A 23,949-nucleotide genomic window follows, 5' to 3' on the forward strand; every position below is an offset into this window, starting at 1 on the left:
AGAATATACGTATTTGTGAAATTCTGGCAATTGAGAATGTCTAGACCAAAAATTATTAATTGCTCAAGTTGTGTAAACAGTTTCAGGAGAAATTCAAGTGGCTTAAGTTGGAATTTTGCTGAAATTTCACATAAATGATGTGACACTTCTAGGGATTGTTTAATTTCGTAGTCCTACTCATCCCCGTGCTCATTTCTATGGTAATGTCTTATTTATTGAGGACGGCGATTGTGTATTCCAATGTTGTTGGATGTCCTTGTGCCTAATACGGCCTGCTGTGGCCTGTTCTAGGACAAACAAAAGGCCATGATTTCATTTTCAAATAAAATATATCCATCCATCAAGTGGTCTCTCATTCGCCATGACTAGACAAAAGAATGTTACAACACCACGCACTTTGGTGTCCATTTCCATTCAGACCATCGAACCATCAAACCACCACCAAACATCAATCATTGTTAATTTAGCCCAACAGCTCGTATACGGTTTCCATTGATGACGAAACATAATTTTCGCACATAACTTGAGAGTGGTCAATTTTCTTCTCAAGAAAACAAAAAACCACAAAAAAAAAAACAAGTAAAAAAGCAGTAAGTTCGGCTGGGCCGAAATTTGAATACCCTCCACCATTTGGAACGAATTAAAAAATTTTCAAAAAAAAATAAAATCGATTGAAAATGTTGTTAAAATCTTTAAAATATCTAATATCGTAAGGGGGATATACGATATTGTGGACCTATATAGACAAATCTATGTCTGGGGGTAAAGTATTCACAAGGAACTCCTTGTGTGGATTTACAGATAATTCCATTGGAAAATTTGGCTAAAATCATTAGAATACCGAATATCGGGGGTGCCGTTATATGGGGGCTATACGATATCGTTAACCTATATAGAGAACTCTCTGTCAGGAGGTAAAGTGCTCATAAAGAACCCCTTGTGCGGAATTTCAGAAAATTCCACTGAAAAATGTGGCTGAAATCATCAAAATACCGAATATCGGAGGATACCGTTATATGGGGGATATACGATATCGTGGACCTATATAGAGAAACCTCTGTCAGGGGTACAGTGCTCACAAAGAACCCCTTGTGCGGAATTTCAGACAACTCAATTAAAAAATGTGGCTAAAATCATCAAAATACCGAATGTCGGGGGTACTGTTATATAGATAATATACGATATCGTGGACCTATATGGATAATTCTCTTTCAAGGGATAAAGTACTCACAAGGAACTCCTTGTGTGGATTTTCAGACCATTCCATTAGAAAATGTGGCTAAAATTATCAAAATACCGAATATTAGGGGGTACCGCTATATATGGGCTAGTCGATATCGTGGACCAATATAGATAATTCTCTTTCAAGGGATAAAGTGCTCATAGAGAACTCCTCGTGTGGATTTTCAGACCATTCCATTAGAAAATGTGGCTAAAATCATCAAAATACCGAATATCGGGGGGCACCGTTATATGGGGGCTATACGATATCGTGGACCAATATAGCCCATATTCGATCCTGACCTGCCTGCAGACAAAAGAGAGATCTGTGCAAAATTTTAGCTTCCTATCTTAATTCGTTTAGACTGCAGCGTGATTACAACAGATGGACAGAAGGACAGACAGGGCTAAATCGTCTTAGAATTTTACGCTGATCAAGAATATATATACTTTGTTGGGTCTAAAATGATTATTTCCAAGAGTTACCAACGGAATGACGAACTTAATATACCCTCCATACTATGTATGGTGGAGGGTATAAAAACGATGCCAAGTCCTTGACTGTGGGCGACCTGTGCTGGCCAATGATTATGTAGTGTTGGCCATTTGTATTTGATCAAATGAGATTTCGTTTATGACAATGTGCCGCAACGTAGGAGGATTGACCTTCAAATGTGTTAATACATGTCTTATGGAGAATTTAGGAAGAATCTTTTATGTTTATGTGTGTGTGCGTGTATGTGTGTTAATCTAATATTACTTCCATTGTCAGTTCAACAGAGGTTGCTCAGAGATGTCAAATGGGTTTTTTATGCCACAGGTTAATTTATTTGCTAACCCCTAAGTAATAACAAGGAGCTTTCTTCAAATGGCTTAATGCCCACCAAAGGACAATGACATGTAACAAATTATAACTTTTAGGAAACTTTTGCCACGAGCAGTGATGTTCAGAGGTGAGTTAGAGAATTCTGTACATGCGGCAAATGTGTGATATTTTTTTTTTAAGGATGAACTATGAAATACGAAACAAGAGATTGTTTAATACAAAAAAAAAGTAAAAACGACGTTAAATTTAGTCATGCTGAAATATGCGATGCGAAGAGACAACCAGAGTCAAATCGACTGTCTTCACAATTCCTCAAAATTGGGAATAGGAATAAATTTGCAAAATATTATTATTTTTCTTTTAATATGCATATGAACTAATAATTTCTTACCTTTGGTGACTTGTAGTAAAATTTGATGAAGAATATCTTTGTCATCTGTCTAAAATGATAATTTCTTGGAGATTTTTGCACAAATTCACACAATGTTCGTCTTTAACCCTAGGATGTGTTCTTCACTGGCGTTTAGGTAAAATTAAGACTCCCGACATCTTTCAGTACCTATGGTAAATTTTTTGAAAAGTATGAAAAGACGTTCTTAAGGTTTTCAAAGCGTAGAATACCTTCTTAAATTATTCTATGGAGAAAATAAGGTTCAATGAAAAACAATCTTATAAAGACCGTCTATGATGAGAAGATGGTCTTCTAAGAAAGAGGATATTTTCCAACAATTCTGTGAAGAAAAAATATCTTAAAAAGGAACTCAAAGAGCGTAGACAGAAGACCCTTGAAAGCCCGGCTATAAACATAAGATCTCCATACGGTTTTCTATAGAGTAATACATTGTAAGGGTCTTCTATAAATGTCGCGAAAAAATGCCTTCGATAGAGAAATGTTATTTTAAATGTTTGCGATAATTAGAAGGATCGCCTGATGATAGAAATCTTAACCAAAAAACTTCTTCAAAAATATTGGCCAGAATTTATTCGAAAAGTCTTCCATTGACAAAATCCCGAGAGAAGAACTCATAAAAAACTTTTGTGGATAAAAGATCATTATTTCGTATGTTCTGCAAATAAACAATCCTCTAAAGACCACCTTCATATGAATTCCTTGAAAGCGAATAATTTTAAAAAAGTCATTAATTAAAAGAATCGCCTGATGATAGAAATCTTTAAAAAAAAATCTTCTTAAAAGGCATATACCTTTTATAGCCCACATTTATTCGAAAAGCCTCCCATTGACCAAATTCCGAGAGGATATCTCATAAAAAAAACTTTTGTGGATAGTAGATCTTCATTTCGTATATTCTGGAAACATACAATCCTCTAAAGACCTACTTCGTTTGAAAGCGTATTCCGCGTATTTTCGAAAAGTCATTTGAAATTCTTGATAGCAGATATTCTATAGAGACCCTCAGTAGAGAGGACTTTTGTAAGAAGGGTCACAGAGCGAAGCTATTTTATAGATACAACTCCTCCGTTAGGTCTTCTATAGAGGAAGATCGTTGAAAGTTTTTCTATAAAAGTCACGACCTTCGAAGTCTTTACAAAGGTCTTAGTTAATGGCAGATATTCGAAAGGTCTTCCATTGACAAAGTATCTTCAAAAGGACTTCTAAATGGATAGACCTTTGAAAAGTTCTCTAAGGAAAAAAAATCTTCTAAAAGATAAGACCCTTTACCTCCTTCTTCTACTGAGAAACGAACTTCGAATTGCCTTCTAAACCTTCTAAAGGATGTCAAAATGCAGTAGATCATAGGTATTTTTTTCTTGGGACACATAGAGCGCCTTGAGTCAGATTAATTTTTTTTTTTTTAATTTGTATAGAACAGAAATTTTTGACGATCGTCGTTGTGCGGAATATCCTGGAAAGATACAGAAGTTATGTAGCGGCAAAAGTTCTCTTCTCTGATCTTAAAAACTTTGTCAGGAGAGAGAAAATTATCCAAAAATTGAAGACTATTGACAGATTGTTTGTAGTCAAAAAACCTTCAATAGGTTGTGAAAAATAGAACACTTTGGAGATTCGTCGATAGACTGAATACCTGAAGACTGAAGAAAAAAATGTGTACTTGAGACAGAAGATTTTTGAAATCGGCTATAAAATATATTGTAAGAAATAAAGAAAAAGACCTTTGAAACGTGTTTTGGATATACTGAATCCCCCTAATGTGTAGAATACAGGGTGAGATGAAAAACTGCATCCAACTTCAAACAGCTGTCATTTCTAAGCCTCTTGCCAGACAGCTGTTAAAATTATTCCAGTGACAGCTCTTTATATTGTTTACAGGCGTACAAAAGCATTTTGGCGAGAATTTTCTAAAAAAAAGTTATTCGTGATGGAATTTAAGCGTGATAGTGTGATTTCTTTATATTTGGCTGGAAAATCACAAGACGCTATCGTTAGAGCACTCCAGCATTTAAATCTGAATAAATCTGGCTCGTGAGCTGAACATATCTCAATATACCATTCGGCAAATATTGAAAAATGAGCTCGGTGAACTGCCGAATTTGGTTTTCTCCGATGAGAAAACATTTGTTGTCTAGCAGTTTGTAAACAAACAAAAAATGATTTACTTGCCAAGAGGTCGGCTGAAAATGTTCACCTTCGGTTGGCCACCAGAACTCAAGCGCCGGCCATGGTGATGGTGTGGGCCGCCATAACAGCCGATGGTCGTTCTCCGCTCCTATTAATCGACCGTGACATCAGAATAAGTGCCGAATATTGGGCACGCAAACATTTTGGCCGCAGACCTTGGACATTCCCACAGGACTCAGCACCATCGCAGTCAGCACGCGCCACCCAAAAATGGTTACAAAATGAGGTTCCTCGCTTCATTTCCAGCCCACAATAGCCACCAAAATCTCCGGATACCACTCCGTTGGACTATTGTGTCTGGAGTATTTTGGAAAGCAAGGTTGGCACTAAAAAATACCAAAGTGTCGATCACCTCAAGCAAGCGCATCGCCAGGAATGGGCCAAAGTACCGCAGAGCAACATTCGGGCAGAGTGTGACGGTTTCATTGGCCGTTTGATGGCCATAATTCGCGCCAAAGGCGACCAATTCGAACAAAACTAAACTTATTCTAAAATTTGATGCTATTTCCGACATTTTATGCTTTCATTCAATAAGATTTAAAAACAAAAAATGTAAAAACTATGGCGTTTGATTTTGTTGCAGTTTGTTATCTCACCCTGCATATATATAAAGAGAACACTGTGATATTTATAACCTACACCACAAGGTGGTCAGAGTATTATGTCTTTGTGCATTTGTTTGTAACAGGCAAAAGGAAACGAGATAGACCCATAGTTCCTTTTGATGATCTGCATAGAATCACATTCTGAGTCGATTTATGCATGTCCGTCCGTCCGTCCGTCTGTCCATGTAATTTTGTAAACAAAGTGCAGTTCGCATTTATTGCCCTATCCAGATGAAATTTTGCACAAATCATTTGTTTGGCCCAAGGACGAACCCTATTCAAATTGGAGATAATCGGTCAAAATTTAGATATAGCTCCCATATATATATTCGTCCGATTTGCCTTTTTTTGTGCACCAAACGTGTAATATCAGTCCGAATAGTATGGAATTTTGCACGTACAATCAGATTGGACCTGAAAATAAGTGTGTCAAATTTGATCGAAATCGGTTCAGATATAGCTATAGCTCCCATATATATTGTTCATCCGATTTGTTATTTTTGTCCTCCGCAGCCGTAATATGCACTCTGTAACAACAATATTTGGGGAAATATATCAAATACAGCTCAGAATTACATTTGCTAAATTTTATCGAGATCGGTTCAAATTTGGATATGGCCCCCATATATAACTTCGTCCGATTTACCTTTGAATGTGCACCAAACGTATAATATTTGCCCAAATGGGATGATATTTGGCACTTACGACCGAATTGAATCTAGAAGCTAGCTCGGTTCAGATATAGCTATAGCTCCCATATAAACTGTTCATCCGATTCGTTATATTTGCTATCCACAGCCGTAATATGTACTCCGTAAAAACGATGTTCAGGAAAATATGTCAAATACAGCTCAGAAATTTGGATATAGCTCCCATATATATTTTTATCCGATTTTAAATTATTTGTGCACCAAATGGGCAATACAAGTCCGAATTTAAAAGATACAAATGCTTCGAAATATTTAGTGTTTTGAAGTTTAAATTATAATTATAATTATAGCGTGTATGATTAAATTCTCCCACAAAAACTTTTAATTGTTATGCGGAGCTCTGCTAAATTAGCAAAGTTGTGTAGGGTATCATAAAGTCGGCCCTGCCCGACTTTAAGACTTTCTTTACTGGTTTTTATAATAGATTAAATTTTTATGGAAAGTCCGCCATTTTAATATGTAGTCTAATGCTATAAATATAACTATCTGAACACCAAGCGAAATGGTTATAAATTCTGTTTATTTTTTTATTTATTTGTTTATTTCTTTTTGTTTTTTTTTTTTTTTTTTTTTTTTGGTCTTCGCCACACGTAATATCCCTGTCCCAAAGGCAAGCTTTAATGAATAACCATCTTAACCACTTTTTATACTTTAAGCCAATATAGAATGTATTTTTTTCCACAAAACTGTGTCTCTCTTCTCGGTCATTGTTAACTTAAATCCCGCAAAAAGAAATAAGTTAGTGGCAGATTGTTAATTTCAATGGCACTTTACAAAAAGCTTACCGAGAACGAATAACAAAAAACACAAAACAAAGTAGGCATTTATTTAAACATTTCAGTCATGCTCAGCAACAATCTGCAGTTAACCAACAGTTGGCAAATGTAAAGCTTTCCCGCACACACACACACTGACACACACTTTGTTAAATTATTCATTTACAACAAAGCAAACATTTTTTTTTTTGTTTAAAGCGAACATAAATCAAAAAAAGAACGTTGTTGCTTTCCGGCAGCCAGGTTGCCACAAAACGTTCCAGCTCAGCCGACACACAACACTACAGGCACGCATAGATTATGAAAGGATAAACGCGCCTATACGTCATCATTAATCAGACACCAAAGACCGAGGAGGACGGCGCTGTGGTGGTGAGGGCGGTGGTGTTGGAGAGCCAACTATGGAATGTGAAATTTCATCGGAATGCGAGGCATAATAAACAGGACATTGAATCGATTTTGTGTAATGCGACAGAAATGTTTCTTGCCTTTGTTTTTATTTTTGTTGGTGTGGCTGTTGTTGTTGTTGTGACGCATTAGAGACCCCACCGATAATTTATTATATCTCGTTAAAGCCACTTTAAATTGAAAATGTGGAATTTTTGAAAAATTTTTGCACCTAAATGGTTTTGGTTTGAAATATTGTTTCTGGTATTCGCTGCTGACATATGCCTAGGTCATTTATAACGGAAATTGGCAGAGATGACAAATTGGAAAACAATGAGATATTGTTGTCGTTGTTGTTCTTGTTTGTGTAATATTTTTAAATAAATAAAAGTAGGATTTGAACTACGGGGGATTTTGATTATTTAACTTACCAATGGTAGCAACATATTTAGTAGCTGAAATGGAACAAAAAAAAAATAATATTTTTAGTTAATATTATTTAGTAGAAACGAATAAAATATAAATTAAAAAGTAGTAAAATAAATGACTGATTTCAAATTAACGTCCAGACGAAACGGCTGAAGCTAGAATCGAAAAGTACTGAAATGAACTAAAAATTTAATTGGAATGAGCTAAAATTTTGGCATTAGAGACACTGATGGAGTGCAGGATAGGTTTTTGGAAATTCGATCTTTAAGGTTACGAATAGTTCTAAAATGGTACTAAACTTCTAAAATGGTACCATTTGGTATTATGTGAACCCAGGTCGAAAATTAAGTTTGTTATATGAAGGTGGTTTGTTAAATGTGTACTAAGTGTGCGCACTAAATTGTACTAAATTTGAAACAGTTTGGTTTAGGGTAACCGGATGAAGTTGGAATTTTTAAATTTTGTATTAGGGGGGGTTTTGGTATTGCACATATTTAGATTACTGGTCGTATCTGTGTTTGAGATTTGACGGTGGTTTTGAAAATGTGTAATATAATTGTACAAAAGGTACAAAATGGTACTATATTTGGTATTGGTTGAAGGGAGAAAGATAAATTTTTTTGGCGTCCTATATTTTGTATTGGGTGAAAGGATAGGGCTGGAATAATCGGATTTGATATTAAGGTCACAGTTAGTAGCTGGAATTAAGACATGTACATTGTTTTGAAAATCTGTACTATAATTGTGGCTTTGGAAATATGTACTATAATTGTACTTAATGGTACTCAATTTGGGAATGGGGGAGAGCTGAAATCTTGAAATTTGATATTAAGCTCACTGTTGGTATCTGGGATTGAGATATGGAGATAATTTTGCATGCGTACTTTAATTGTTCGAAAAGTACTAAATTTGGTATTGGATGAGGTGATACAGTTAAATTTGATACTTAGGTCCCTGTAGGCATGTGGGATTGAAATTTTGAACTGGTCTATGTGGAAATATGTACTATAATTGTTCGAAAAGTACTAAATGGTACTATGTTAGTGTCTCTGATGGAGAGATGTAGATTGTTACCAAATTTGGTATTAGTTGATAGGGATGGAACTGGAATTTTGAAATCTGATATTGAGGTCACCTCTGGACATTTTGGATATTTTCCCAGTGTGTAAACTTCAAAATGAATGAAAATTCAGGAAATATTTTATGATCAAACATTGTCTATGTAAATATTAAACTAATGTAAAAATTTTGTTCATATTTCTATTTCAATTTTTTTGCAGAATTCGCTGAAAATTCTCTTATCATTTGGGTTGTGAAAAATTCAAAGTGGATTTGATAATATACAATTTGTAGATCAAAGGCCCAAAATAGGTTTTAGCCCAACTTTTAAGGCCTATAGTCTGGACCATTTCAAAGGGACCACTTCTCAACATTTAATATTGAGCTGTTGAAAATTTGGATTACTGCAAGAATCATTGAATTAAAATGTGTGTAATGTCGGTAGACTTTTGTCTATGTTATATTTATACCCTACAACACTATGTGTTGGGGGTATTATAAGTTTGATTGGGCCAAAAATTATGTAACACCTCGAAATATTGGTTTCCCACATAGGAAAGTATATATGGATCTTCCTAGCTCGTCGAGCTGAGTCGATCTAGCTATGTATGTCCGTCCGTCCGTCTGTCCGTCTGTCCATGTTAATTTGTAATCACTCTGCAGGTCGCAATTATGGCCCGATCTTCACGAAATTTAGAATGTAGGTGGGGCTTGGACCAGAATAGAACCCTATTGCTTTTGGAGATGATCGCCAAATGTTTAGGGGTTGAAATGGACCAAATACTGAAAAAATTTCGGATTTTGCAGTAGCTATACAGGTTGCAATTATAGACCAATCAATTTCGCATGTAGATAGAGTTTAGGGCGGGGAAGAAGCCTACTAATTTGGGTGGTCATCGGATAATATTTAGCGGGTAAAATAGACCATATCTTTTGTGCTGAAAAAAATCAAAATATTTCATTAAACCGCGAATATTTTAAATCCCGGCGAAATCACTAAGCCATGACAAGGTTACTTCTGATCTTTACATTGATGTTAACATCCAACAAATCGGATATATAGCAAAATATGTGCGATATATATGTCTATCAAAGAAGATATGCTTGAAAGATCTCTTATATGTCGAGAACGGCTGAACTGATTTCGACAGTTCTCATTAATTCAGAATGACCTCTTGGCAGGAAAGAAAAAACGTCTAAAAAAATCGCATAAAAATATCTCTCTAAAGAAAATATTGAAAATATTGATTTTGTAAATTTTTCTCATATTTTTTCAATTTTGTAATATTTTTGGCATATTTTCATTTTGAATTAAATATTTGGTAATATTTCTACAGCTAACAAAACTAAGTAGTTAGGATATCAGGATGTCATATACAGATCTCATTTATGGCCCGATCCTTACAAAATTTTGCATGGGGATAAGATGAGAGTCAGAATAGAAGCCTACTGTTTTTGGAGATGATCGCCATATATTTAGGGGGTTGAAATGGACCAAAAAACTGCAAAATTGTCGGCAGGTCGTAATTATCGCCCGATCCTCACGCACATTTGAATGGGGGTTACCGGACATTGCAATAGCCAAGCAGTTTTGGATGGCCATCCAGAAATATTCAATGTGTGAAATAGTTTGCCAACTTTTATAGACAAAATACAAAAATGTCCATTCCGGTGACTTTTTGGAGAATTTACAAATACAGGACTATTTCGTTAACGCTGATTTCGTTGAAGAATATAGTCGAATGTCTGTATCTCATATAGATGCGTTTTAGTCAAAAACCAATAATAAATGTTAATCTTTTGCCACTTCTGAGAGATTATAGGTCTTTGGAAAATATTGGTTCCAGATCTAGGAAGACCATTTACGTGCATCATCTACAAATAAATTGGAAATGAGCAAATTAGTTTAAGTTGCTATTATTCGAAAATAAGAGAACGAAACCTGATGGTTTTCTTTTATTATTTGTCACAATATCTTGTGGAATTCTTTCGAGTATCTCGCCTATATAAAGTGTATGGTTTATTATAGTGTTGTAGGGTATTCAACTGTCGGCCCCGCTCGACTGTAGCCTTTGCTTACTTGTTTTCATTTTATTTCGCCAATTTTTTTATACCCTCAGCCATACGGCTATGGCCAAAATGTGCCTCGTCGAAATAACGCATTTAGATCCTAGATCTCTTTGAACCAAATCCGTTTCAGGATATTTGAAATCGATCTAGCGATGTCAGTCCGTCCATAAAGCCGTTTATCTGGCTGGCTGGTGTGCACGATAACTCTCGAAGGGAGTATCTAATTTGTCCAAACTTGGTACATCGTAATATTATTATCAAACTTAGATCGTCTACGATCCACTCCTTCTGGCACATCCCCCACAACATGTCGAAATTTTCAAAAAAAATATTTTTCCGCACAGAAGAGAAAGGATAATCCGATTTTTCTTCTTTTGCAAATTATAATATTTGCATCAATGCCAGATCAAGTGCAAAAACGGACAATATTGATCCACTCCATAAAGTACTTCCCCACAAAGTGCCAAAATTTTGAACAATTATAACTCATATGAAATGCGATATAAGAGCCCGATTGTCTTCAAAGTACACAAATCACAATATTTTTATTAACCCAAGGTCTGGAATATATCGGTCCACTTCTTTTAGTACCTACCCCACAAAGGGTCAAAATCTTGAATACCCGTGAAGCTTATAGAAAGCGAAATTAACATCCGAAGTAACCAATATAGTCCAAACCTGCCACGTCGCAATATTTGTATCAGATTTTTTTAAGTCCGATACGAAATGGACAATTTTGGCCCATTCCTTCGGAACCTACTCCATAGAGGGTCAACAATTTCAATGATCGTAACAGAAGTCAATATATATTTATTTGGAACTGTGTTGGCTTGTTTTTTCGTGATACCAAAGTATTTTGTTGTTGCAAAATGGTCAGGCTTAATCCATTTATTGTTTTTATACCCTACAACACTGTGTTGGGGGTATTATAAGTTTGATTGGGCCAAAAATTATGTAACACCACGAAATATTGATTTCCCACATAGAAAAGTATATATGGATCTTCCTATCTCGCCGAGCTGAGTCGATCTAGCTATGTGTGTCCGTCCGTCCGTCTGTCCATATTAATTTGTAATCACTCTACAGGTCGCAATTATAGCTCAATCTTCACGAACTTTAGAATGGAGGTGGGGTCAGAGTCAGAATAGAACCCTATTTCTTTTGGAGATGATCGCATAATATTTAGGGGTTGAAGTGGACCGAAAACTGAAAAAATTCCTGATTTTGCAATTATAGACCAATCGATGCGGAAGTTAGCATGGGGCTAGAGCTTAGGGTTGGGCAGAAGCTTTCCTATTTTGTTGATCATCGTGTAATATTTAGTGGGTGAAATAGGCCACAACATTTGTGTTAAATAAAAGTAAAATTTTCCATTAAACCGCGAATATTTTTAATCCCGGCGAAATCTACGTAACGGTCAGAATTGACCTGCTCGTCTACAGGTCAATTCTGACCGTTACGTAGATGCCGATAGTAAATATATCGGTTATATATAGCGAAATATATTCAATGTGTATATACAAAGGAAGAGGATGTTAGTTAGAATGCTCATATCTCAAGAATGGCTGGACCGATTTTGACAAATTTTGCCAATTCAGAATGCCCTCTTGACATAAAAGTATAAAATCTAAAAAAAAAATCGCAGAAAAATATGCCAATAAAGATGTTAATATAGATTTTGTTGTATTTTGTGACATTTTTTTATTTTTTCATATTTTTTTTCTCATGCGATTTTTTCAATTTGACTTATAATATTTTGCAATATTTTTTCACCTTACAACACAGGATGGAGATATTATAAAAGTATTGCAAATATCGTCCGATCCTCATGAAAATTTTCACAGGGGTAGGGCTGGGCTGAGAAGGGCTAGGCCTATTGTTTTCAAAGATGTCCGCAATATATTAGGGGTTGAAATGGACCAACAACTAAAAATTTTCCTGATTTTGAAGCCGTTATAAAGGTCACAAATGGAAATCAAAGGACATGAAATCTTGCATAAAGTTAGAGTTTAGGACAGCGAGTAGATTGGACCACAAATTTTGTGTGAAAAAATAACAGCATTACTTACAGGCGGTATCTAAAACTTCTGGCTTCTGACGAATATAGCCAAATATCTTAGACAAGCAAATCATATGGATGAGTCTTAATTCGGAGATACAGAGGGCCTTTTTGCTTTTGGAGATGATTGCAAAATATTTAACCAAAAACAGAAATATTTTTCCGATCACACAATTGAAGCCAATCGACACACCTGTGAAGAAAGTTAAGGACAGGGAAGAATTCTAGCATATTGGAGGACCATTGGATTATATTTAGCTGTAAAATGGACCACAACAACTAACAGCCCGAAGGAGTGCATAAATATTGGGCAAATGTCCCTAGTTAAAATCCTAATTTCAAAAGCGAAACATTCCAATATGGATTTGGACAAAAGGGGGCTTCTAACATATTGTAGTGTTGTAGCGTATAACATAGTCAGCCCCGCACGACTATAGCCTTTGCTTACCTGTTTTTTTTTTATAAAAACAACGTTTCATTATTAGTTGTGAACGATGATATTTTTTATCAGGGGGTAAGGCAGGGAATACCTAGGTTTCGGAAAGAGCCACCAATCCTCATCAGTTCCCTTGTTTTTGCCTGGGATATTCTCCCTAGAAGTTATTTTAAAAATAACTTCTGTAACAAAAAACATTTTTTACCCAAGTGACGAGATCGTAAGCTCAATAGAAGAGGAACCAAAGAATTGCATAAAACTAAAATTATATTGGTAAATCTTCCAAATTTTACAACCGCACTTACAAACATTTTCATATTTCTCCACTTGTTATGATTTCGTTTTACATGAACGAAATAGCATAATTTACGGATTCCAAAGAAATTTGATCATTAAAAAACAGGATACAGGTGTATTATTTTTTTTTGTTGGCTCTTCTTTTATAATCTACTGGATGTTTCCTTTAATTTTTTGGCGTTGCGCATTGTTATAAATGCTAAAAACTGCTGCCGAACTACACCCGAATTCTTTACTCTTATGTTAATACCCTACAATACAATACAGGGTTGCCCATATTCAACGGACCCATCTGGCAACGCCATAACTTTTGACAGAGATGTCACATCGCTTAATGACATACCGAGTTTGAAGCGTCAGTCCAAGCTGATTTTTACCATGAACCAATACACGCCACGCGAGCTCTCTGAAATAGTTGAAATTTACATTCAACAGAAGAAGTCAATTGTGAAAACTTAACGTGCTTTTAAAACATTAAAAAAATTGTGAAGTGCGCCTTCTAAGAACACCATTAAGCGTTTATACGAAAAATTTTCGACTGGTAAGGCTCTTTCTAATCCGAAGAGGCCATAAAAAAGTCGACCAAGGCGATCGGCCGAGAATATCGCTGCCGTACGAGCCAGTGTTGAGAGGTCCCCAAGAACATCCCAAAAACGCCGTTCTCAGCAGTTGGGCATGGCTCGGTCCACTTTACAACGGATTATTCGCATTGATTTGCATTTGTTCCCGTACAAAATTCAATTGACGCAAAGAATGTTGCCTGCGGACAAGCCTCGTCGATTGGAATGGGCCCAAAGAGTCATCGAAATGGCCGAAGATGACGAGCAATTTTGGAACAAAATTATCATGTCCGATGAAGCCCATTTCACATTGAAAATTGCCGATTTTACGTCACTGAAAATCCTCAGGAGATTCAAGAAGTGCCTCTTCTTTACGAAAAAGTCACAGTTTGGTGCGGCGGTAGTGCGAAAACGGTCATTGGGCCGTTTTTCTTCCAACATGAAAATGGTCATGCTGTTACCATCAATCAGGAGCATTATCGCGACATGATGACCAATTTTGTGATGCCAATTATTCGTCGAAAGCGTATGAGGCAGTTCTGGTTTCAACAAGACGGGCCGTTTGATGTCGAAAAGTGGTGATTTGGACTGGCCACCGCGTTCGCCCGATTTGACGCCGTCTGACTTCTTCTTGTGGGGATATTTGAAGTCAAAGGTTTACGTTAACAAGCCAAGGACCGTAGAAGAGCTCAAGGACAACATTCGTGAAGAAATAGCCGCTATTCCGGCCGAAATGTTGGCAACGCCAGAGGCGGCCATTTGAGAGATATCATATTCAAAAATTGATGTTAACAAATCTACTTGGAACAATTTAAATGATTAACATTGCCAACCGCCAAATTTTTATTTTTTCTTTGATTTAAAAAAAAAAAACATGGGTCCGTCGAGTATGGGCAACCCTGTACAATACGACAAGATGACATAAGTTTATGTTGTCTCAGTTTTCCGGTAAATTTCAAAATTTGTTTCAAAAACACAATCCGGTTTCCAGTCTCCAGCACTAAAGACAATGAACTTGTGCGTTTTCACTTGTTTGCAGTTTTTAAATTCTAATTAGACTTCAATGTCAAAATGGGCCAAAAAACTTATTTTTTACCTGGACTTCTTCTCTTATGAATGATTAACGGATAATAAGCAGCGTGTAAAAAGAATAGAAAATAGAACCATAAACATGGATTTTTTAAAGAATATGTTTAAGCACCATCAGTAACGTGGATTTTTATAGAATATTTTTTTTAGGATCCTCCAGACACAAAAGTGGATTTTATGGAATATTTTTTTGTAGTATGCTCCATCCTCAAACATTTATCTTTTAAAGAATTCTAGGATCCTCTAGCCACAAACGTGGATTTTTTTTTTTTTTTTTTTTGTAAAATAGTTTTCGCAAGAAGAAGTAAAAAATATTTATTCCATGGCCTTCAACTTAATTGGAGGAAAGTGGTCGAAATGTAACAGGAAATAAGGAACACAAAGTTGTTGGTGTAATGACTACTTTAAACTTCAATACAATACCTCCCAGAATGAAACACTGAAACACCCCACTCATGCTAGTGTAGGATAAATAACTCCCAATATAACTTCACGTAATTTATTTGTCTTCACAATAATAAATATAAAAACAATTTTTTTTTTCTTAAAAGTTGCATTTTTTAATTTGAAATATGATTTATGATTGCTTGTTAGAAAAACTTCCCCTACATAATTCACTCCCTTCTGATAACAGCCCCAATGCCACACAATGATCCACTCCAAACAACCCCAAACTGGTATTCTTCCCAAAAAAAAAAAAAAATAAATAAATAAATAAAACTTTAATTGACAAATAAACCAAGAAATATAAACTTTTGAGGTAAAATTGTAATCATTATCAAGAGCAAAGAAAAAAGTCAATGCGAAGAAAAGTTTTCACTTTTAGTTAAAAGTTCAAAAGTTCTGTTTTGAAATATTTATTGGCGAGGGAGAGTTTTCTTAGTTCTCATAACTGAAATGACAAACGACAATCTAAGAAATAACAATTGCTAATTGGTCATCGAACACAAAATACCCAAAATTGTTTAAGTTGATTAGTGCCATTTAAAAAGAAAACCTAAGAACATGGAGACTTAGCAAATTGTGATGACATTTCAAAAGTTCAAATAAATACAATTTTTGTTGAAAATGGCCCAAAAAAAAAAAAACTTTTAACGAGCCAATCATTAAACGTCTTTTTACGATGCCGATGGAAAGTTTCAAAGAACATTGTATTTAGAGCAGTAATTTGTCGAGTCGTGAAATGAAGCAAGTAAAACCTGTGACGAATTTGTCAAATACTTCTTCATGAAATAACCTTGAATGTGGGGTGGTCATGCTATTTCAGAGAACCCAGCATTAAAAATTTGACGTATTCGTAAGGACTATCAGAGCCATAAACTTGGATTTTTAAAGAATATTTTTTCAAGGACCATCAGAGCCATAAACGTGAATTTTTTAAAGAATATTTTTAAGCACCATCAGTAACGTGGATTTTTTATAGAATACTTTTTTTAGGATCCTTCAGACACAAAAAAGTGAATTTTATGGAATATTTTTTTGTAGTATGCTCCATCCTCAAACATGGATCTTTTAAATAATTCTAGGATCCTCTAGCCAAAAACGTGAATTTTTGAAGAATATTTATTTTAGGATCCTCCAGCCACAAGCGTTGATTTTATGGAATATTTTTTAAAGACCATTAGAGCCATAAATGTGGATTTTTAAAAAAGAAAATGTTTAGTAGTTCGTGTTAAACATTTTTAGTGCTCAAAATGTACCCATTAAAACTGTTCCAACGTCTCCATGTATAAACCCTAGACACCAACATTGACGTTAATATCAAATTTTCGAATTTCAGCTCCACCACTTCGCCCAAAAGCTAATTAAGTAAAATTTAATACGCATATCCAAAACAATCTACATTTTAGGCACCAAAGTGATCCAAAATTAGAACTATTTGGTACTTTTCAAATAATTTTAGGACGCATTTACAAAACCATCTTCATATCTCAATCCAAGATAATAACAACCTAATAACACCCAATACCAAATTTGGTACTTATCAAACAATTATAGTAAGCATTTTCAAAACCATATCCATACCTCAACCTCAGATAAGAACAATGACTTTAATATCAAGTTTCAGTATTTCAGCTCTTTAATTTTTCCCACAACCAAATTTAATACTGTTATAGTACACTTTTCCGTTTTTCCCCCACCACAGAGACATCCATATCAGGTCAATTCCTTAACCCAATACAATGTAGTACTATTTAGTACTTTTGGTACGAATATAGGACGCATTTCCAAGTCATCTCCATATATCAATCCCAAATACTAACACAGACCTCAATGTCCAAATTCAGGATATCAGCTCTGCTCCTACAACCAATACTAAATTTTGTACACACAAACATATTGCCAACAGAGACCCCAATACCAAATTTTATTTCATTCATTTTATATTTAGTTCCATATGGTACGATTGGTACTTTAAAGTACGCATAATTCAAAAGATTTTCAAGATTTTTACTCTATCCATTAAAAAGCATCATGATACCTATTTGCACCTGTTAGTAAACATTAAGTTCCAATTTCTCAGTAACCCTTGGAACAACTTATGCTAAACTCTATGTATGTCTCTTTTTCGTAATTTAAAAATCTCTAAACTTAATTAAATTTGGTGAGAATTTTCCAGAAAAAAAGTTATTCGTGATGGAATTCAAGCGTGATAGTGTGATTTCTCTATATTTGGCTGGAAAACCACAAGTGGCTATCGTTAGAGCACTCCAGCATTTAAATGTGAATAAATCTTTTGTGTCTTGTACCATCGTTCGTTACCGTGATACTGGTAGCGTAGTCCGACATCAAGGAAATGGACGGAAGAAAACAGCAATATCAGCAGAAATGGTTCGAAAAGTAAAGAAGCAACTTGATCGAAACCCGCCGAAAAGTGGCTCGAGAGCTGAACATATCACAATATTCCATTCGGCAAATATTGAAAACTGAGCTCGGGGTAAATCCATTGAAATTCCAAAAAGTGCAAGAACTTACACCGCAACTGAAAAAAAAAATAGACTCAAAAGAGATAAAGAGTTGCTTCGCTTGGCCGAATGTGATGAACTGCCGAATTTGGTTTTCTCCGATGAGAAATAACTTCTTGTCCAGCAGTTTGTAAGCAAGCAAAATGATCGTGTTTACTTGCCAAAGAGGTCAGCTGAAAATGTGCACCTTCGGTTGGCCACTAGAACTCAAACACCGGCCATGGTGATGGTGTGGGCCGCCATAACAGCCGGTGGTCGCTCTCCGCTTGTATTAATCGACCGTGGCATCAGAAAAAATGCCGAATATTATCTCGAAAATATTCTGGAGGGTGTATTAAAGCCTTGACCACGCAAAAATTTTGGTCGCGGACCTTGGACATTCCAACAGGACTCAGCACCATCACACTCAGCATGCGCCACCCAAGAATGGTTATAAAATTAGGTTCCTCGCTTCAAAATCTCCGGATACCAATCCGTTGGACTATTGTGTATTTTGGAAATGCAAGGCTGGCACTAAAAAATACCAAAGTGTCGATCACCCCTTCGGAATGGGCCAAAATACCACAGATCAACATTCGGGCACCGTGTGACGGTTTTATTGGCCGTTTGAAGGCCATAATTCGTGCCAAAGGTGACCAATTCGATATAGCAAAGTAAGGAATCGCTGAGTTGTTTCGCAATTTATGACAAATAAAAGTATTGAAAATTGTGTCCCTTTGTGGGTGCGGTACCAGAAGGGGTTTGTATAAAGCATCTTCACAACAGATCTTGTGTAAGCAAAAATCTGAATGTGTGAAATTTATAGAGAGTTGGATGATTATTTCGCTTTCTTTGAGCGTTTTGTTATTCAAAATCTTGAACCCTATGTGGAGAAGGTAGCAAAGGAAATGGTCCCATCTCTAAAATCTTTATAACAGATCTTGTGTTGATGGAAATATTGAGATGTACCATGTCTGGAATGGAATCGGATGTTGATTTCGCTTATTATGATTATTATGTCATAATTTTGAGCCTTTGTGGGGGAGGTACCAGAAGGAGTGGACCGATATACTCCATCTTAACGCCAGATCTTGGGTTAATATAAATATTGGAATGTGTGACATTTGAAGACAATCGGACTCTTACATCTCATTTTATAAGAGTTGTAATTATTTAAAATTTTGACCATTTGTGGGGGAGGTATTAGGATTTGCAAAGTTGGAGCAAAATCGGATCAAATATTTTTTTGAAATTTCTACCTTTTTTGGGGGAGGTACCAGAAGGAGTGGACCGATATACTCCATCTTAACGCCAGATCTTGGGTTCGTATAAATATTGGGATGTGTGAAATTTGAAGACAATCAGACCATTTATATCACATTTTATAAGAGTTGTAATTATTCAAAATTTTGACCATTTGTGGGGGATGCACTTGATGGAGTGGACCGATATTGTCCATTATCGCACCTGACCTAGCACTGATGCAAATATTAGGATATGCAAAGTTGGAGCAAAAATGGATTATCCTTTCTCTTTCTGTGGAATATATATATATTTTTTGAAAATTTCGACCATTTGTGGGGAAGGTACCAGAAGGAGTAGACCAATGTATTACCAGACCTTGAGTTAATAAAAATATTGTGATATGTGTAATTTGAAGAAAATATAACACTTATATCACACTTTATGCGATAGTCAATCATCCAACTTTTCTGTTAATGTAATGGATCCGTAATCGGTCCATGTTAAAAATCTAAAGAAGACGATATAGACAACATTTGACTTCACTCGCCTAAAAAAGGGAAAGTATTTTTTGAAAGTTATTTTTATTTATTTTTTATTTCCACATACATGTCAAAACAAAAAAAAAATTCAATTCCAATTTAACAACGTATTTATATACATATCCCATTAATTACCTCAAACAAGAAATCACTTTGAAATAATCGCAATTAAAATGCAAAATTTTGCCAAAATATTCGATCGTTATTAGTTATTAATTCTTAATGAATTTTTCGATATAAATTAAGTGGAAATCAATTGATTGCAGGTAAATTACCCCTCTTTGTTTTTTTTTTTTTATTGAGCTACTTTATTAAATTAATATCACATTGCCATTAATCAAAAACTCCCTTGGGCGTAGCGCTGATGATATCGTTTGACTTCGATTCGTGTATTCAGTTTAATGTGTCAAATGCACATTCACATAATGATAGCTTTTCAAAGAAGCCAACAAAAAATCGCTAGAATTTTCACCTGTATTTAAGTCAAACGCACACACACCCATATGTATGTATGTACATACAATTTAATGATTTCCGCAACAATGTTCACTAAACACAGACCGAGATTACAATCTGAACGAGGAAATTGCATCGACTTGAACATCATCACAGTTCGTTTCGAATAAATGACTGCTTTGTGGCATTCTCAAATAATTTTTTGCGTGTCGAAGACACATTTACTTAAAATTGCCGCAAGTACATTGACAATAATGACTGGTTGGAATGGGTGGAGAAGAACATAAATGTGGGCTCCATTGGGAACTAAACTTTGTAAGCGCAAACGATAAAATACAATTAAAATAACCAATTAACACTTAACATCACTCTCTCTGCTGATGGTATTGCCACCCATGGTAATTAAAATAATGCAAAATACTGGGGAAATATGTAGAACGTTTAAAGTGATACGACATCAAACCACATTCATAGTATTTGAGACGCAACCCACCTGCCAAGAAGATACTTTATTCGGTCTGAAGGGTAATGAAATGAAAATGTTGCAATTAATTGAAACATGAAACCATTGATGGTCAATTACTTAAATACACATACAAACACTACTTAGAATTCTTGGGTAGTCAAACATGGCAGCTGCTTTATGACCATAATTATATAATTAAGAAATTAGAAAATTTCACTCGGTTTTGTTGCAGATATACAGGGTGAGATAAAAAAAAACTGCAACAAAGTCAAATGCCATAATTTTTAATTTTTTTTAAAAATCTTATTGAATGAAAGCAAAAAATGTCGGAAATAGCATCAAATTTTAGAATAAGTTTAAATTTGTTCGAATTGGTAACCTTTGACACGAATTATGGCCTTCAAACGGCCAATGAAACCGTCACACGCTGCCCTTATGTTGCTCTGCGGTATTTTGGCCCATTCCCGGCGAAGCGCTTGCTTGAGGTGATCGACACTTTGATATGCCAACCTTGCATTCCAAAATACTCCAGACACAATAGTTCAACGGAGTGGTATCTGGAGATTTTAGTGGCCATTGTGCGCCGGAAATAAAGCGAGGAACCTCCATTAGTAACCATTCCTAGGTGACGCCAAGGTCTGCGGCCAAAATGTTTGCGTGTCCAAGGCTTTAATATACCTTCCAGAATATTTTCGGGATAATATTCGGCATTTATACTGATGTAACGGTCGATTAATACGAGTGGAGAGCGACCATCGGCTGTTATGACGGTCCACACCATTACCATGGCCGGCGCTTAAGTTCCTCGTGGCTAACCGAAGGTGCACATTTTCATTGCTGTTTTCTTCCGTCCCCTTCTTTGACGTCGGGCTACACTACCAGTATCACGGAAATGAGCGATGGTACGAAACACAAAAGATTTATTCACATTTAAATGCTGGAGTGCTCTGACGATAGTCACTTGTGGTTTTCCAGCCAAATATAGAGAAATCACACTATCACACTGAAATTCCATTACGAATAATTTTTATACCCTACACCACAAGGTGGTCAGGGTATTATGTCTTTGTGCATTTGTTTGTAACAGGCAAAAGGAAACGAGATAGACCCATAGTTCCTTTTGATGATCTGCATAGAATCACATTCTGAGTCGATTTATGCATGTCCGTCCGTCCGTCTGTCCATGTATTTTTGTAAACAAAGCACAGTTCGCATTTATTGCCCTATCCAGATGAAATTTTGCACAAATCATTTTTTTGGCCCTAGGACGAACCCTATTGAAATTGGAGATAATCGATCGAAATTTAGATATAGCTCCCATATATATCTTCGTCCGATTTGCCTTTTATTGTGCACCAAAGGTGTAATATCAGTTCGAATAGTATGGAATTTTGCACGTACGATCAGATCCGATCTCAAAATAAGTATGCCAAAGTTCATCGAAATCGGTTCAGATATAGCCATAGCTCCCATATATATTGTTCATCCGATTTGTTAATTTTGTCCTCCGCAGCCGTAATATGGACTCTGTAACAACAATATTTGGGGAAATATATCAAATACAGCTCAGAAATACATTCGCTTAATTTTATCGAGATCGATTCAGATTTGGATATAGCTCCCATATATAACTTCGTCCGATTTACCTTGGATTGTGCCCCAAACGTCTAATATTTGCCCAAATTGGATGAAACTTGACACTAACGACCGAATTGAGTCTAGAAGCTAGTATGTCAAATTTGGTGAAGATCGGTTCAGATATAGCTATAGCTCCCATATATACTGTTCATCCGATTTGTCGTATTTGTTGCCCACAGCCGTAATATGCACTCCGTAACAACGATATTCAGGGAAATATATCAAATGGAGCTTAGAAATATCTTTGCTAGATTTTATCGAGATCGGTTCAGATTTGGATATAGCTCCCATATATATATATATATATATATATATATATATATATATCTAGCAAAGATATTCCAAGGTAAATCGGACGAAGTTATATATATATATATATATATATATATATATATATATATATATATATATATATATATATATATATATATATATATATCCGATTTCAAATTAATTGTGCACCAAATGAGCAATGCAAGTCCGAATTTAAAAGATACAAATGCTTCGGCATATTTAGTTCTTTGAACTTTAAATTATAATTATAATCATAGCGTGTATGATTGAATTCTCCCATAAAAACTTTTAATTGTTATGCGCAGCTCTACTAAATTAGCAAAGTGGTGTAGGGTATCATAAAGTCGGCCCGCCCGACTTAAAGATTTTCTGTACTGTTTTTTTTTTTATGGAAAATTCTCACCAAAATGATTTTGTACACTTGTAAACAATATAATGAGCTGTCACTGGAATAATTTTAACAGCTGTCGGACGAGTGGCAGTGCAGTGTTTTCATCTCACCTTGTACACCCTCAGCGCTGGACTATTTTATATACCCTCTAACACCATGTGTTGTTATGTACTGATCTTCTATTCATGCTAATTTGTAATCACCCGATATTCACGAAATCTTCCACGGAATTGGTTGGTGTCAGAATGGAATCCTCAATTTTGCAGGTGCTCTACATCAACCAATCGACAAGAAATTTTGTATAAGGTTTAGAGTTTTAGATGAGGCAGAAGCCTACAATTTTGTATGGCCACAGAAAGTATTAAGCGGGTAAAATGTACTATAATTGTAACCTCAGCCATATGGCTCGAGAGATTATATATTATTTGGTACTGCCAAAATGTGCCTTATCCGAATAATGGTTTTGAAACCTAAGTCTCTTTGGGGCAAATCCGTTTCGGGACATTTGGGTGTCTAGGACTGCCCGTCCGTCTGTACGCTGGCAGGGGCGCACGATAACTTTCGAAGGGAGTATCCGATACATCGTAATATTTTTGTCACACGTAAATCGAGTTCGAAGATGGGCAATAACATTCCACTCCTTCTTGTGCCACAAAAGGTAACAAATTTCACAGAAAATAATTTACCTTATGAAACAAGAATATATAATATCAGTGTTATATCAGATGCGAACATGGATAATATGGGCACATTCTATCAAGTACCTCCACCACTAACAGTCAAAATTTTTAATGATTATAACTCTTATAATATGTGAAACAAAAATCTGACTCACTTCAAATTTCACACATC

The 23,949-nt window shown here is 35.6% G+C and overlaps 1 protein-coding gene across 5 annotated transcripts in view; it reads right to left on the reverse strand.

Moving 5' to 3' along the window:
- Positions 1-23,949, reverse strand: part of LOC131804467 (protein sidekick-like) — a 360,538-nt gene that overhangs the window by 94,592 nt on the left and 241,997 nt on the right. For all 5 annotated transcript variants that reach the window (XM_059127399.1, XM_059127397.1, XM_059127398.1 and 2 more), the window contains one exon: positions 7,556-7,579. The gene's annotated coding sequence lies outside the window, so the exon portion shown is untranslated. The remainder of the gene's footprint in view (positions 1-7,555; positions 7,580-23,949) is intronic.

This window comes from Musca domestica, unplaced genomic scaffold, assembly GCF_030504385.1.
Source record: "Musca domestica strain aabys unplaced genomic scaffold, Musca_domestica.polishedcontigs.V.1.1 45, whole genome shotgun sequence".
Classification (NCBI taxonomy): Eukaryota; Metazoa; Arthropoda; class Insecta; order Diptera; family Muscidae; genus Musca; species Musca domestica.